The 14096-nt window shown below is 39.4% G+C and overlaps 1 protein-coding gene across 2 annotated transcripts in view; it reads left to right on the top strand.

Annotated features, from left to right (window-relative positions):
• The window catches only part of LOC117753625 (calponin-3-like), a 34271-nt gene that overhangs the window by 15358 nt on the left and 4817 nt on the right, over positions 1-14096 (top strand). The window lies entirely within an intron of this gene.

The raw sequence follows: 14096 nt of genomic DNA, 5'->3' as shown, positions 1-14096 counted from the left end.
ACAACAGGCAAACAAAGAGAGCAGAGTGGAATGTGCCCAGTTAGTGAAGCGGAGGTCCCGCTGCAGGCCTCCGTGCAGAGCTGAATGGAGTCTGGGACAAGTTAAAGTTCGCTCCAGCGGGTATTGTCTCAAATGTGAGCTAACGGCTGCAGATCAGCAAAGCGTGTTTACAGTGACTAGTCAACACACTGGACTTACACAATAGAATCTCCTTATGATGAAAGCCTACTTTTTTTTTTGAATTTATGGATTAGGTCACTAGAGCAGGTTTAACCGTATTTAAGGATTTAACGCAGTTATTGTGATGTTATAAGGCACAGTCTAACGTCGTTTAAACACCAAATGATGTTTATTATGACGCAGTTCCTATGTGAACTCATGGTGCAGGAAGGATCCTGCACCAGATGCTGGTGTGTGGCTGGCTCCTGGAGTATGGGCACACTTTAATGTGATTTCATATTAAAAGAACTGGCAGAAGTGCATTCGGGTGCTACGCAGCTTCATGCGTACTACTTAAAGCTGTTTCAGAAAAAAACCCACAAATGTATTTACCACAACAGAAGTTTTCTTTGTCATCAAGTTTGATGTTTCTGCACATTCGCATTTTTACACGTGAAGCAGTTTAACAGCATAACATTTAAAGCAATTTACCTCAACTTGAAATAGTTTGTTGGTATAATATCAATAAACCAAAATGTATAAAAGCCAAAATCGAAATATGAACCTTCACAGTACTAGATGACTGCTGTACCTCCTGGTAATAGTGGGCAAAATGTTGATGTTTGTTAACGTCACATTTTAAAGCCCCTTCCTCAGTATTCTTAGATGAAGGGGATTTTAAACGTGGCTTTGTAATGTTAGACAGCTTTAAATGCTCAGAGGACGATAGTTGTGGTCTTTTTTCTTGCAGCAGAACATTAAGCATTTCTGCTCTTAATCGATTCCATACAAAATTGTCATTTGGACAGCCTTGGCAGTTATGTCTTTTTTGCATACATTAAAGGGCCCATATTGTGTAAAATACATTTTCTGGGCTTTTACTATCCGTAATTACTTGAAGGGGGTCAGGAGAGACCCTCAAACCAGCGGTTACGCTTTATTTCTTCTGACGTGCCGTGTTGCTGTGTTCAGTACGGAGTAACCACTCTGTACTGTAACTCAGGACGTTACTCCTAAATTGGCCGAGGGTCCTGCTAAAACTTGAACAAACATGAGGACGGTGTAACTTTACAGTTCAGAACCATCCTGTTGTTACCGACTGTAAATATGTTTCTACGTTCTTTTGACCCTGTTAAAAGTAGTTTTTCCTTACTCTTGTTAAGGGCAGAGGATGTCGCACCTTGTTAAAGCCCTATGAGACAAATGATTTGTGAATATGGGCTATACAAATAAAATTTGATTGATTGATTGATTGAAATATGTGTCTGGTCTTCTATAGCTGCAAACATAACAACTTTCAGCTGTGTTTACCGGAGTGAATGTGCCAGAATGAGACCGGTGATAGGCCTGGTAGCGTGCCACTCAAAGTGCAGTCAGCCAATCAGAGGAGGGGCTCAAGAGGTAGGCGAAAACAGCCTGTTCTGTCTGCAGCTCCAGAGAGAGGCAGAAGAGAGGACATGGAAATACACATTGCAGCAGTTTTTTCGACTTTAAACCACTGATATATCATCTTAGGGGTACTAGTACCTAAAATTAAATCCCAGAAAGGTGTAAAATATGGGCCCTTTAAGTTGCATCGCAGCCTGAGAAAATGGAGTCATACTTTTGATCTTAGACATTTTTACACCTATTGATGCGCAATGTAGTCAAGTCTCTTAAAACATAATACAAACACGAACCCCAACCTAGCCGTGACACTCCATCCCTTTTACAACATGTTTTGGTAATGTATAATTAGTCAAGCAACTACCCACATTATTAGAGCTTCATACAAGCATGCTGCTTGCTTCTTTTTGTATCTTTTGTATAAAGCTGCAATATTTTCAAGTCAAACCTTCTATGGTATTTTAGCCAGAACTGAAATTACAGGCTAGAAGAGAAACAGAAGAGTGATGCAGAAGTAATACAGTAGAGTTGTCTGTTAGTGGTCATTCCATTGCAATCTCAAGCATGTGTAAGGTCACTGTGGAAAATATTCCCCCGACAGGAAGTGACTCATCTGAACTTTCAGGAGTAGAACTGCCACTTGGGAACTGAGTTCTTTGGTCTCTGAGCACATAGATTAGTGGATGATTCCAATGTCATCTTTGTTTGATGTAGATAGTAAGTGTACTTGTCCACCTCAGCCTCATATATTTGCAAAGCTGCCGTCCTTTACGAAGGCCGTGTTCTGCAGGGCAGCATCTCACTCCATATATGAGAGAAAATTACAGTGCTAATGTGCAAAATGATTTGGATGCACTCGTGACTCTTGGGTTCTGACATTCAGATGAAGAAAAAAAGCTTAGTTAGCTCTGTCAATAACAGATCTGTTGTTGAAGCTCAGGAGAAAACATTCTAGGTGCAGCTCCCATTCATATCCAGTGTTGACTGTCAGTTGGATTTGATTTATCGGCAGTCAAATCAGCTCTCACAAATAACGTGTGGAACATTGTTTGTTAGGTGTGTCTGTGACCCAAAATCAGTAGTTTTTCCAACAACTCCCAGACACTGAGGACTCTTCTATCGATACCAAAACAGTTTGAGGAGAATCATTCATCATTCTCCCAGTTCATTTTATATCAAATCAATCATTTAAGATGCTTATCTTAAGAAATCTAAAATGGGACCGTCAACATTTGAATTATGTAGCTTGTGAAAAAAAGTAGCACCAACTTCTGAAACCACATCGGTTATTTGTGTGTTACTGTGGGTCAATTTGCATATAATCTTCTGTTATGTGTATATAGGCAGATTTTTACTACGTTGCCAGCTTATTTGGTACATCTTGCTAAAACCTGAGCAGACAAATACCACAGCCCTGCTATAAATCCTACTTTTATGAAGATTATTATGTAGTCTTTGTTAAAATGTTTTTACAGAGGTGAAATGGAGTGGAAAATACATTTCAAAAACAAGGGGCTAAAGCTTGCAAGTTGAATTGGGCTGTTGATTTTGTTTGGTATACTAAGTTTTATGAGCTTAACTAGAGAGGCACTCAAAGCTTAGTCTTGACCTTGGCAAAAGCCATTGAGAAAACAATCTAACCACAAAGTCCACCTAGTAACTGTTCTGGAAATAGTGCTCAGAAAACAATGGGACATCCAGAGTATCATGACTCTCAATGAAGTTTGTGTAATGTGATTGGAAGCTCCACTAAATTCACTTTTCGCGTGAAATTGATTTCTGACTGTGTTTCATGGTGGGGACTGAACCTTTAACTGCAAATTGTATGTTGACAATAATCTTAGGGCACTGTTGTATTTGGTTTGATTGGAAAGTTCTGATTGAACATTAGACTGTTTGGCAAGATTGGAGTGCGAATGCTGTTGGTAAAGGTTTTTGAGCAAGGAGTTTCAAGGAGTGACATCAGATCTGCTTCAGTTTGTCTGGTGCTGTTCCCAGGCATCTGTTCCACATACTAGATCCAATGTAGCATTGTTGATGGAATTTTGCCATTAACACGTTGTCCAGAGTAACATTTATGTATGACTGCTTGTGTTAACATCAACTTGCGTCACCTAATGTAGTGTAAAAGCGATCTTATACATTTTGAACCATAATAACATTTGAAGAGAATATGGAAATGAATCGAAACATACCACTGCTAGATAGGACTATGTCATATAACAATATATAATGTGTGACAACAGAAAAACTTCTATGGTTTCATATTAGGCTCTGTCACAAATCACAGATCATATTTTTGTCATTTTGACAGCACTTTCTTTTCTTCAAGACGGTTGAAGGCAAGAAATTAGCATCAAGATGATGGAGAAGAGTGAATGTTAGAGGTGTGGAAATGTCTTGATTCTTAGATGCATCGCGATGCGGACTTGGACGACTCTGCATCGATGCAGTGATTGAACATAATTGATTCACGTTTTCCGCTACGTTCAATAAACACCATCACTGATCACATATTATTAGCACACGTACAGGACTGACGTTTACTTTGTGTTTGTTTGATTCTCTAGAGTTTATGAGACACATGTTTAAACCTGCTACACACTAAATACATATGATTATCAGTTTGTGTGAAGAGTAACAGAGACAAGCGTACATACACACACACACACACACACACACACACACACACACACACACACACTCCTGCAGACAGAAGAGAGGTTCCTCCTGCAGATTACAACGTAACACTGTGTTTTAACTTCTTTGTTGCAGAAGAAGCGATGCCCCGTTTATCCAGGAACATAAATATGAATTCAGCAGATCAGTTCTAAGTGTGAGTGATTAGAAAACATCGGGGGAGCAGAGTCACTTGTTGACCAGTGGAGTAATGCGCCTCAGTGCAGTGGCGCTCCTAAGGGGCGGCCAGGCGGGTTTCACCTTGATACAGTAAAGGCAATAATCAGTTTGTCCCTTTAAGCCTTAGGTGCAGCACATAAGTCTAAATGGAATAAATGTCAAATCAGTGTAAAGAGCACTGACCACTGTCATAGATTTACTGTTGTAGTCTGATTTTTGAATTGAAAACTTTACTTTGTAAATAGCGGCACAATTGTAGTCATTAATATCTTTAAAGCACTTTCTAAATAAAGAGAGTTCATATTGGTCTGAATGATTTTATTAATCAAGATGCATCGCTGTGAATCGTAATCGAATCGTTAGGCTAGTGAAGCTGCTCACCTCGAGTGAATGTGACACAGACACAAGTTTATTCAGGCCAGCCAAGTTAAAACTTTGCTTGTGGTACGTCTGGCAGTCTTTCAGGGACCAGAAAATGTACTTTGCAAATGTATGTTGCAGACCATATCTATAAAAGACTCAATTACCACTAACCTCTTATAGTACTTGTGAAAGAATCATGTCAAACAGTATGGTGATTCTTCTGGTCACAATTTCATGTTCAAGAATAGTTAAAACTATACTGAAACTATATGGATCATTATATGTAGGCTATATAAAATATTCTCTCTTGGTATTTGAGATTATCACAGCCCTACTGCCAAAATGTTAATATTTTCAACAGCATAAATCACAACAGCGTGCTTTATTAGTTAAGAAATGCAAAAATCCTGTGTCCACTCTTGGCCTCTTATTATTCTTCCATATAAAGTATTCCAGTATGAAGCTGGATACATTCAACAGAATTCTGGATTTTGAGGTTCAAACTCCTGTTTTCCATTTTAAGGCAAGTGTTCTACATTTGTCTCCAAATTTTAATGACAGATTTTCTTCCACAACATATGCTCCATTCATTGCAGTGAAATGTCGTCTGTCAAAGAGTGCATAAAACAAAAGGTATAGGACAGGCAGGGGCCCATCTGTGTTCCATTGCATAATGCATGATCAGTAATCCATGCTCCTCTCTGAGCTGTGCACATCACATTCCTGAAATTCTTCAGCACAAACCCCTTGATCAGGACCCCATCCCTTGGGCTGTCTCTGCATTTTTTTACTCTGCTTAGTTGGCTTTTCTCTGTGCTTCAAGCCTGGATAGTAGATGGGTTTAAGCTATGAGTAAGTTGTAGCTCACCCTTAGGAATGCTTTGTGGAATAAACATGTTTATGTACGTTAATGAGTTTAAATGAAGTATGTTAGAGTTTTAACATTTTTGCTTGGAAATGATAAACACTCAGTATTTGTGAACCACTTATGTTATGCATGGTTAAAAAAAGTCCCCTGAAGTGGAAAAAACAATGTCTGGAGATTTAGTGGGCTTTGGAACACAGTGCCTTGTAAAGATAATTCCTGGTATAGCTTATGAGCGTTTATGTCACCAAGCTTTCTATCGAGCAGTAGTATACACCTCCAGTTAGCAATTATATAGTGACAGCAGCTATGATGGTTGTTGTCCTTTCCACCCCCACTCCTTAGGGGTGTACAATGGTCTCTGTGTTATCAGAAACTCCAGAGAAGTAGAGCAGTGACGAGCAATACCCATAGCTTCTGGGTAAGATTTATGTAGATGTACATGCCTCCACTGCCGAAATAAGGAACTAGTGGTTCACTGTGTCAAATGCAGCAGAAAGGTCTAGAAGGATGTGGACAGAGGAGAGAGAGGCTGCTCTAGCAGTGTGAAGTTGCTCAGAGACAGCAAGGAGGGCAGTCTCAGTTGAGTGGCCTGCCTTGGAACCAGACTGGTGAGGATCAAGAAGGTTGTTCTGGTGAAGATAGGACGAGAGTTGATTAAAGATAGCTCGCTCGAGAGTTTTGGAAACAAAGGGAAGAAGAGAGACAGGTCTGTAGTTGTTTACTTCAGACGGGTTGAGGGTGGGTTTCTTCAGGAGAGGGTTTACTCTTGCCTCCTTCAGAGAGTTAGGGAAACTGCCAGTTGACAGGGAAGTTTTATTAAGATGGGTGAGAAAGGGAAGAAGGTCGGGAGCAATAGACTGGAGAATCTGAGAAGGGATGGGGTCAAGGGGGCAGGTGGTCGGAGGTTACCAAGGTAAGAACTTGATTGGGCGACAGAGAGGTGAAAGAGAAGGGGATGAAGATGAAGTTGATGGAAAGGTAATTACAGAATGTGGATTTGAAAATGAGGAGCGTATGTCATCTTTTGTTTTTGTAAAGTAGTTGACAAAGTGACTTGGTAGAAGGGTGAAAGGAGGTGGGGGACTGGGGGGTCAAGGAGGTTGGAAAATATGGAGAAGAGTTTTTTGGGGGTTGGAAAATGAGGATTGAATTTTAGTTTGGTAAAAAGTGCTTTTGGCTGCAGAGATAGAGGCAGAGAATGAGGAGAGAAGAGATTGATAAGTGAGCAGGTCATCCGGACCGAGTCAGTCAACCACGGAGCAGGGGAGGAATGACAGCACTTTCTGGCTCAAGTCTAGTAAATCAGAGATCTCAGTCCGCTGCATTTATAGCTGGGAGCCTTATTTAATTCACTATTTTAGATTGTTGTTTTTGTTACAAATGGAAGTTTTATCTCAGTTTTATAAATCTTTGTGGTTTAGTTTGTACAAATACTGTTTTTTATCCATTTTCTCAATGCTGTACGTTTTCTGCCAGACACTAGATGAAGCGATGACCTGATGCGATGGACTTCCCCTTTTTGTAAAGGTGTGATGAGATTTAGTGTGATCAACAGACAGCAGACAATACTACTGACTTCTTCTGTTTGTTTTCACCCCCTTTTGTTCTCTTTACCAGTGGGTGGGCAACTGGCTGTTGCATCCAGGAAACAGATTTCTGAGTGTGAGGGGTTGGTAGAGAGGTAAAGACAAACAACTTGGTTGTAACTGATGTTCAACAAGGCAGAGCTGAGAAGCAGATCTTCTGACAGAGGACCAAATTGCATCATACTGAAGTACATAGACAGACTCACTTGTGACTAAAAGGACTGTAAGGAGTAAGGCCTGTATTTAATGAACTTCTAAGAGCTAAGTTTGATCAAATCAAATAAAACAAAAAATATAAAGGTGCCATTGGGATAGCTTGCAAGTGAAAGCAGAATGTATGAAGCATTGGAGCGTTGGAGAAGACCATAGGCTGACTAAAAGAACTCCGGCACACAGTTGTGCCTCTTTGTGTAATGTAAGTGTAATTTTGTAATTATTAGTTGTATGCACTGGCTGAAAAGTTACGGACCCGAATGTATTTATCGCTTTTGGTTTGCTAGTGTTACTGTGTTTTTACTGCTCTATATCTATCCCGTTAATTTAGATATTTGCTTTATTACAGCAGCTTTTTACCTACGAATTCTCCTCAAGCTCTCTCCTTCTTTTAGCGACTCTCTAGTTCCACAGTTTACATTCAGATTAGGATTGGGTGATATGCTAGAATTGTCCAATCGGCCACCAGCCCAACAACCTTTGATTGATGATATATTATGCGCAGGTGTGTTTGTGTGTGCACACATGTTCACCGCCTCAATCTCTGTTTTCAAATTCTCTGTTTTCTCTCTATTCTCTTCTTCCGGATGTAAAAACCTGTCAGTGATCTGAATGTCTTTAATTGATCATCTAGGGCAGCAGGGCTCCATCTGATTAGCCAAATATATTGATATGCAGTGTGACTGCGTGGCACATGAAACACCAATTAATGCAGTTTTTGCCGTCTTTTGCGATACGTCTATCGCGCACTTTGATATCGTGATGTCGATAGATTTTTGATATATCATGCAGCCCTAATAAACACCATCACTGATCACAAGTTATTAGGACACGTAGAGGACTTTTACTTCTTTGTTGCAGAAGAAGCGACGCCCCGTTTATCCAGGAACATAAATATGAATTCAGCAGGTTTTTATAAAGATCAGTTCTAAGTGTGAGCGATTAGAAAACATCAGAGGAGCAGAATAACTAGTTGACCAGTGGAGTAATGCGCCTCAGTGCAGTGGCGCTGATTTAATTTAAGATAAGATAAGATCAAACTTTATTGGTCAGAACAAGGTAGACAAGAGAATAAAGAAATATAAAAAGGCAATAAAATAATTTAAGGCAATAAAATAATTTAACTTCGACAGATGTCACTGCTGCTCCACTCTTACCAGTCTGTATAGTTTAGCTGCCAGTGTTGATAATCTATTGCTCATGACATGCAACAAATCTTATAATGTTGTGGGTAGGGCATTGCTCAGGATTACAGACAGGGGGAGGTGGCTGTATTAAAGTCAAAGTAGATAATTTTAAATGAATTTATTTTATCAGCAATTGAATTAATAACAGTTCAGATAATAGCAAAATGCCCAGGTCAATAGTTTACACCTAACATCAGTGTAAAATATTTCTAGAACAGTGTTTGCTAGTACCAGTTTTCATGACAGCAGCAGCTTTAACCAAGTTAGAAGTGCCATTTTGCAAAGTGTATATATACTTATATAATGTAATTCTCCTTACGACCAATGCTATACTTTACTGTTATTCCAAAATCGGTGTTGGAGAGAGATCAGGACCAGTTTATTTATTTAAGCTCTGTTAGACTTGTTCTAATGAAAATAATCTTAATAAATAAGACTAATAAATAAAAACGATAAGTGATATTTATAAATAATATGATGTTATTAATGATAGCAGCAGCAGTTGATAATAATAATCATACATATACAGATGTCTTCTAACCCCTAACTGAAATGAAATTGATCAAAGTGTGAACTGTTTTAATTCTTTGCAGAGTAGCGTGGAACATAGATCACATACTAAGAAAAGTGTTCTCCTAAACTCTGAAACAATATCTGTAGTAAGTTGAAGAGTCTGACCAGTCTAGAAAACAGAGAACACACAGTAAACAGACGATGTAACAGAGAGGACAACGTCGCCTGTGACTGGATTGAGTTGCACCAGACACCTGTGTGACACTCGCCAACGTAATATCAGTCCACAAATGTAATAAACTACAAACGTAATACAAATCTGCAGCTTTTAATGTAATAATCCCTCAAACATAATAGCAGTTGCCTACTACAAACATAATACATAATTTCCTGCAAATTTAATAGCTTTTACATTTAGAAAGGTCGAGTACAATTGAAGTAACTGGTGATTAATTTTTCAAATGTAATAAAACAACAGAAAAAAACAGAACATGCCTCAATACTTCTCGTGTGGTGTCATCCAAGTGTCCGCAAGCCCTGACATTCATATTCAACTTGAAACTGCGTCATTTACACCAGGTTTTATGCCTAAAAGTCCGCAACCGATGCTAACGCGAACCCCGCGCACCACACGTGTGCCCTTGGTCGAGAGCTTGTTTGTGCGTGTAACCACTAGCGCAGCTCCGATGAGGATATCGGAGGACTTCTAGGCTAGGGCTAAGGACAGAGGATGTCGCACCTTGTTAAGCTCTATAAGACAATTTGTGAATATGGGCTTTACAAATAAAATTTGATTGAGGATGTTTTAAAACTTCAGGTGGGCCATGTTCCATATAAATATCTGACAAATGCTGGGCTATTTTGTGACTGCTTTTTCCCTTTAATGGCTTCAGCCACACATATCGACTGAACACATCCTGTACAATAAGGACATATTTGTAGATCGCTCTCCCATGTGTAACTTTCCATCCTGTCATGTCAAATAGGTCGATTTGGTGTCTGTCCTGAACCTGTTTAGCTGTAATTGGCGTCAAGGGTGGTCTGTTTGGGAATTTTGCTATCAGCAACTGGCACTGTCAGGATGAATCCAATGCACGTTGAACAGCCTTCTTACTCAACCCAGAGCACTTCTCTCTCAGCCTGATGTTTACTTTGCATTGGAACCTTTAGTGACATCAAGTCCTCTCTTAGCAAGTTCCGGGATGTCAGACTCTTTTACCACAAGCTCCCCGTTGCACAAAATGGACTCTCTGTCATCACTTAAAGGGATAGTTCACCGAAAAATGAAAATTCACTCTATCTACTCACCACTATGCCGATGGAGGGGTGGGTGAAGTGTTTGAGTCCACAAAACACTTTTGGATTCTCGGGGGTAAACAGTGTTGGAGCCTAATAGGGACAACTTCTTCAAATGTAAAAAAACAACAGAAAAAAGTGCCTCCATGCTGCTCCTGTGGTGTCATCCAAGTGTCTGTAAGCCCAGATATTCAAACTCGGAACGGCGTCATATACACCATGTTTTTAGCCCAAATGTCCGCTTTCATCTTCTTGGCATGTTTGCGCGCACACACTTCACAAGCGGCGAGAACTATCGAGAGTTCATATATATATCATTGCATCCATATAGGGTTTGTAGCATACAGCTGTTAAATTACATGAAATAAGTCCACATATGTTTAAATTTACTGGTATTGGATAGGTACTTGGTATCCTAATTAGCCTCAAAGCTAGCTTATGTCGGGGCTAGCCAGTTAAAGACAGCTAATGAGTTGCTAACTTGCCATGTTATATTCATCCTGCTTTAATGACGTAATGGTAAAAACAGAATATTGGCCTGTCAGCACAGTTCCTGTTGGTGTACCAGTTGAAGTCCAAAATCTATTCTTATCTCCTGATATGTACTTGTTGCTTCTGGTTTTTTACTCCCAGTTGATAACATGGCTCCCCTCACCACAGTGTGTGGTATGTGGAGTGTTTCTTTAGCAGAGAGGTGGTTACATATTAATGAATCTCTGTTTGCTCAGCCTTGGTTCAGCACTCAGTCATGTATGATATGACAAATGCCAATCAGCTTCATACTGATTAACCGCTGTGTTTGGGTGATTTTGTTATCATACTCAGTGTTTCAGCCTGGTTGAACCATGTAGCTAAATCCCTGACTCAAATGTAACCCCTGATTGTGCACTCTTATAATTGTATTGCCAGTAGCAATGACTTCATTTAACCTATTTTCCAAATGTGTGCAGTATTGTGCTGTCATCAGGAAATGCCTTTGGGTACAAAGATGAAATCGGGAGGGGGTTTGTCTGGTTTTCACTTCAAGCTTGCTCAAATTGTAACCTTCGAGAGTTTTCCCTCAGAAGCTCATTTTAATGGTTCCATCAAGAGAATTATATCCCTTTTTCCAATGCCTGACTTTTCTTTCTGAGAGTTCTTGGCAATGCTCCTCCAAAAGAACTGCTGCTGGGAGAAGAAAAGAGAAAAATGCCTTCCTTCTAATCATTTGAGCTCTTTGGCCTCTCAATGGGGTTCTTTTGTGTTCTCAAAATCCACTGACATAAAATGTCCCACATTTTTTCCTAGAAAACAAATTTGAGTCCTGATAATAATACCAAACAAGAGCATCTAACCTTTTACTCTGAGTCATGTTGGAATATTTCTTGTTGTTAGCATGATAGTAGTCTTGAGCAATACCACAGATTGAAGACAGCTTTGTTTTAATATTTATACAGCCCTATTCTCATTATGGCATGTCTTTAATTAAGAGATTCTGGGAATTGTCAGTTTTTTGTTTTTATTTGAAATATGTTTAATGATGTTCTTTCTAATGAACTTGTCCTTTGAGTTATCCTCATCATGCGCAGATATCCTCTATTTTCTATGTAAGTGAACAGTGATTATAGCAGGAGATACAGGTGTTGGATGCGTGGGAATAACTTCTGAGTGAAACCCATTTGACGTCATTAGGTATTTGTCTGTGAAATTTGAGAAAGAATTAATTGATTTAAACCACTTCTTACTTATACAATTTTTTGAAATGCACAGTCAATGTCCAATGTTTTAATGTAGTGTAATTATGGATGTGGACATGTGTGTGTTGAGATTTCACTGTTACAGCTCAGAGAAGAAATGAAGTGTTGAGTTATTTACCACCAATTGGAAACCATGGGTTTTAAAGTATGCTATTTCCCCCATGAGCTGCGTGTCACGTAGCTGCAGCATCCGCCTGCATTGGTCTGATCAAACAACAATAATTAACTCTCTGCTGGTTTTAGAACATCTGCATGCACCAGTCCCTTCCACCTTCCAAAGTATACTTGCCCTATGTTTATCCTTCTGCAGCCATCTAACCCTCCTATTAACAGATGGCTTAGAATGAAAATACATTCTAACATTTTGCTGCAACTTGCAAAAACAAAATTTGTAGATTGGCGGATAAAGATAATATAATATCAAAAAGAGAAGTTCTAAGGTGACATTTAAAAGAAGCTGGAGAGGTAGTGTGTCTGAGTTCAGTGAGCAGAGATCCAAAGGGTGAGGGCTGTAATAGCTAAAGCTCGACAAAAAGGTCCAGAAATTTAATCAATCTAGTTTCTTGTTCCTGTTACCTCAAGAGCCTCAGCAGCCCGGTTACACACATGTTACACACATGGAATGGGTGCTGATGTTTTTGGGATTGATACCTGAAGAATTGCACTAAACACTGAAGGATACCACATTGAAGAGAAAACAACATTTTATGAAAGTGATGTGAAAGAGAGGGGTACTATCAGACCAATTTAAACCTGTACTGTAAGTGCAGCTCTGTCCTCAGGAAAGTAGGACTCAGTGGGACTCTGAGAAGGTCAGCGGATGAATTCTCTCCTGTGTTTCTTTGCTAATTAAAAGCAGGATAAAGAGTCAGCTTCAGTTTGTAGTCAGTTAACAGAGTCAGAGTCTGTAAAGCCAGTGGGAGGAGGTTCACTGTACAGTAAGATTTCAATAGACAAGTTGTTGGTTTAGATAAAGCTACTCTGGTGCTACACTTGTTTCTAAGGCCACTGCACTAGACAGTGTACCTCTGCTATTCACAAGGAGGAGGTGGTGTTTGTTTTTCTGTGATGGTTAAAATGTTATTTATGAAGAAGGGTTCAAGAGTTAAATGAATAGATGGATCCGTATAGGACTATGATTCTCTTTCAGCCTGGCTGCAGTGCTGAAGAGGAACATGGGGTTGTTTTTAAATTTTGTTCTATTAATAATGAATAATAGGAGAATCTGGCATTCCAGAGGGCTTTCTTGTGAGTTATCCAGACTATCTTTCTAGGTTAGGTGAAAATTATATAATTGATATGTAATAACATGTTGAACTGTTTTTTTTTTGTGATTTCCTGTGTGCATGTATAAAGCTGAGGATGAGGCTTTCAAATGAGCTACAACTTTGTTTAGGTCAAAGGTCGATTGATAGGTTAGATTTGAAAATTGCTGCCCTCCCTCCACCTCTGCCTGTGCTGCAAGGAATAGGAGTATTAATGAGTAAGGGCCGTTGATTCATTTAAACACACATATTCCTAATAGCCACATTGGAGGGCAGGGTGGAAACCTTTTCTATGAATGTTGCCACCCTGAGGGAGATTAGCACCAGCCGCTCTTGTTAATGTTTGTAGATTTAGACCACTGTCCTGAAGCATGTTTGTATCAAAATCAATTCATGATCATATGGTAATGCATCAAGTTTTCAAATCAATAACATTGGAGCCACAATCTATACCTTATTTAGCTAAATCAATCATTCATCATCATATGTTATAAATGACACCATGAAGAAGTCATTATGAAGTGGCATTATTTAAAAGTTAGCATTGACAGATTTGGGTATACACAGTGCATGCGGGATATACATTTCCCTTCTGATGCGTTTCATTAACCTAAAAGGAATTCTTGGCATTCAGGAACTCAGATTCCACTCTCCTCTCATCATAG

The sequence above is a fragment of the Hippoglossus hippoglossus genome, chromosome 20, assembly GCF_009819705.1.
Source record: "Hippoglossus hippoglossus isolate fHipHip1 chromosome 20, fHipHip1.pri, whole genome shotgun sequence".
NCBI lineage: Eukaryota > Metazoa > Chordata > Actinopteri > Pleuronectiformes > Pleuronectidae > Hippoglossus > Hippoglossus hippoglossus.
Note: the sequence above shows the minus strand (reverse complement) of the source record. Positions and strands in the feature narration are given on the sequence as shown.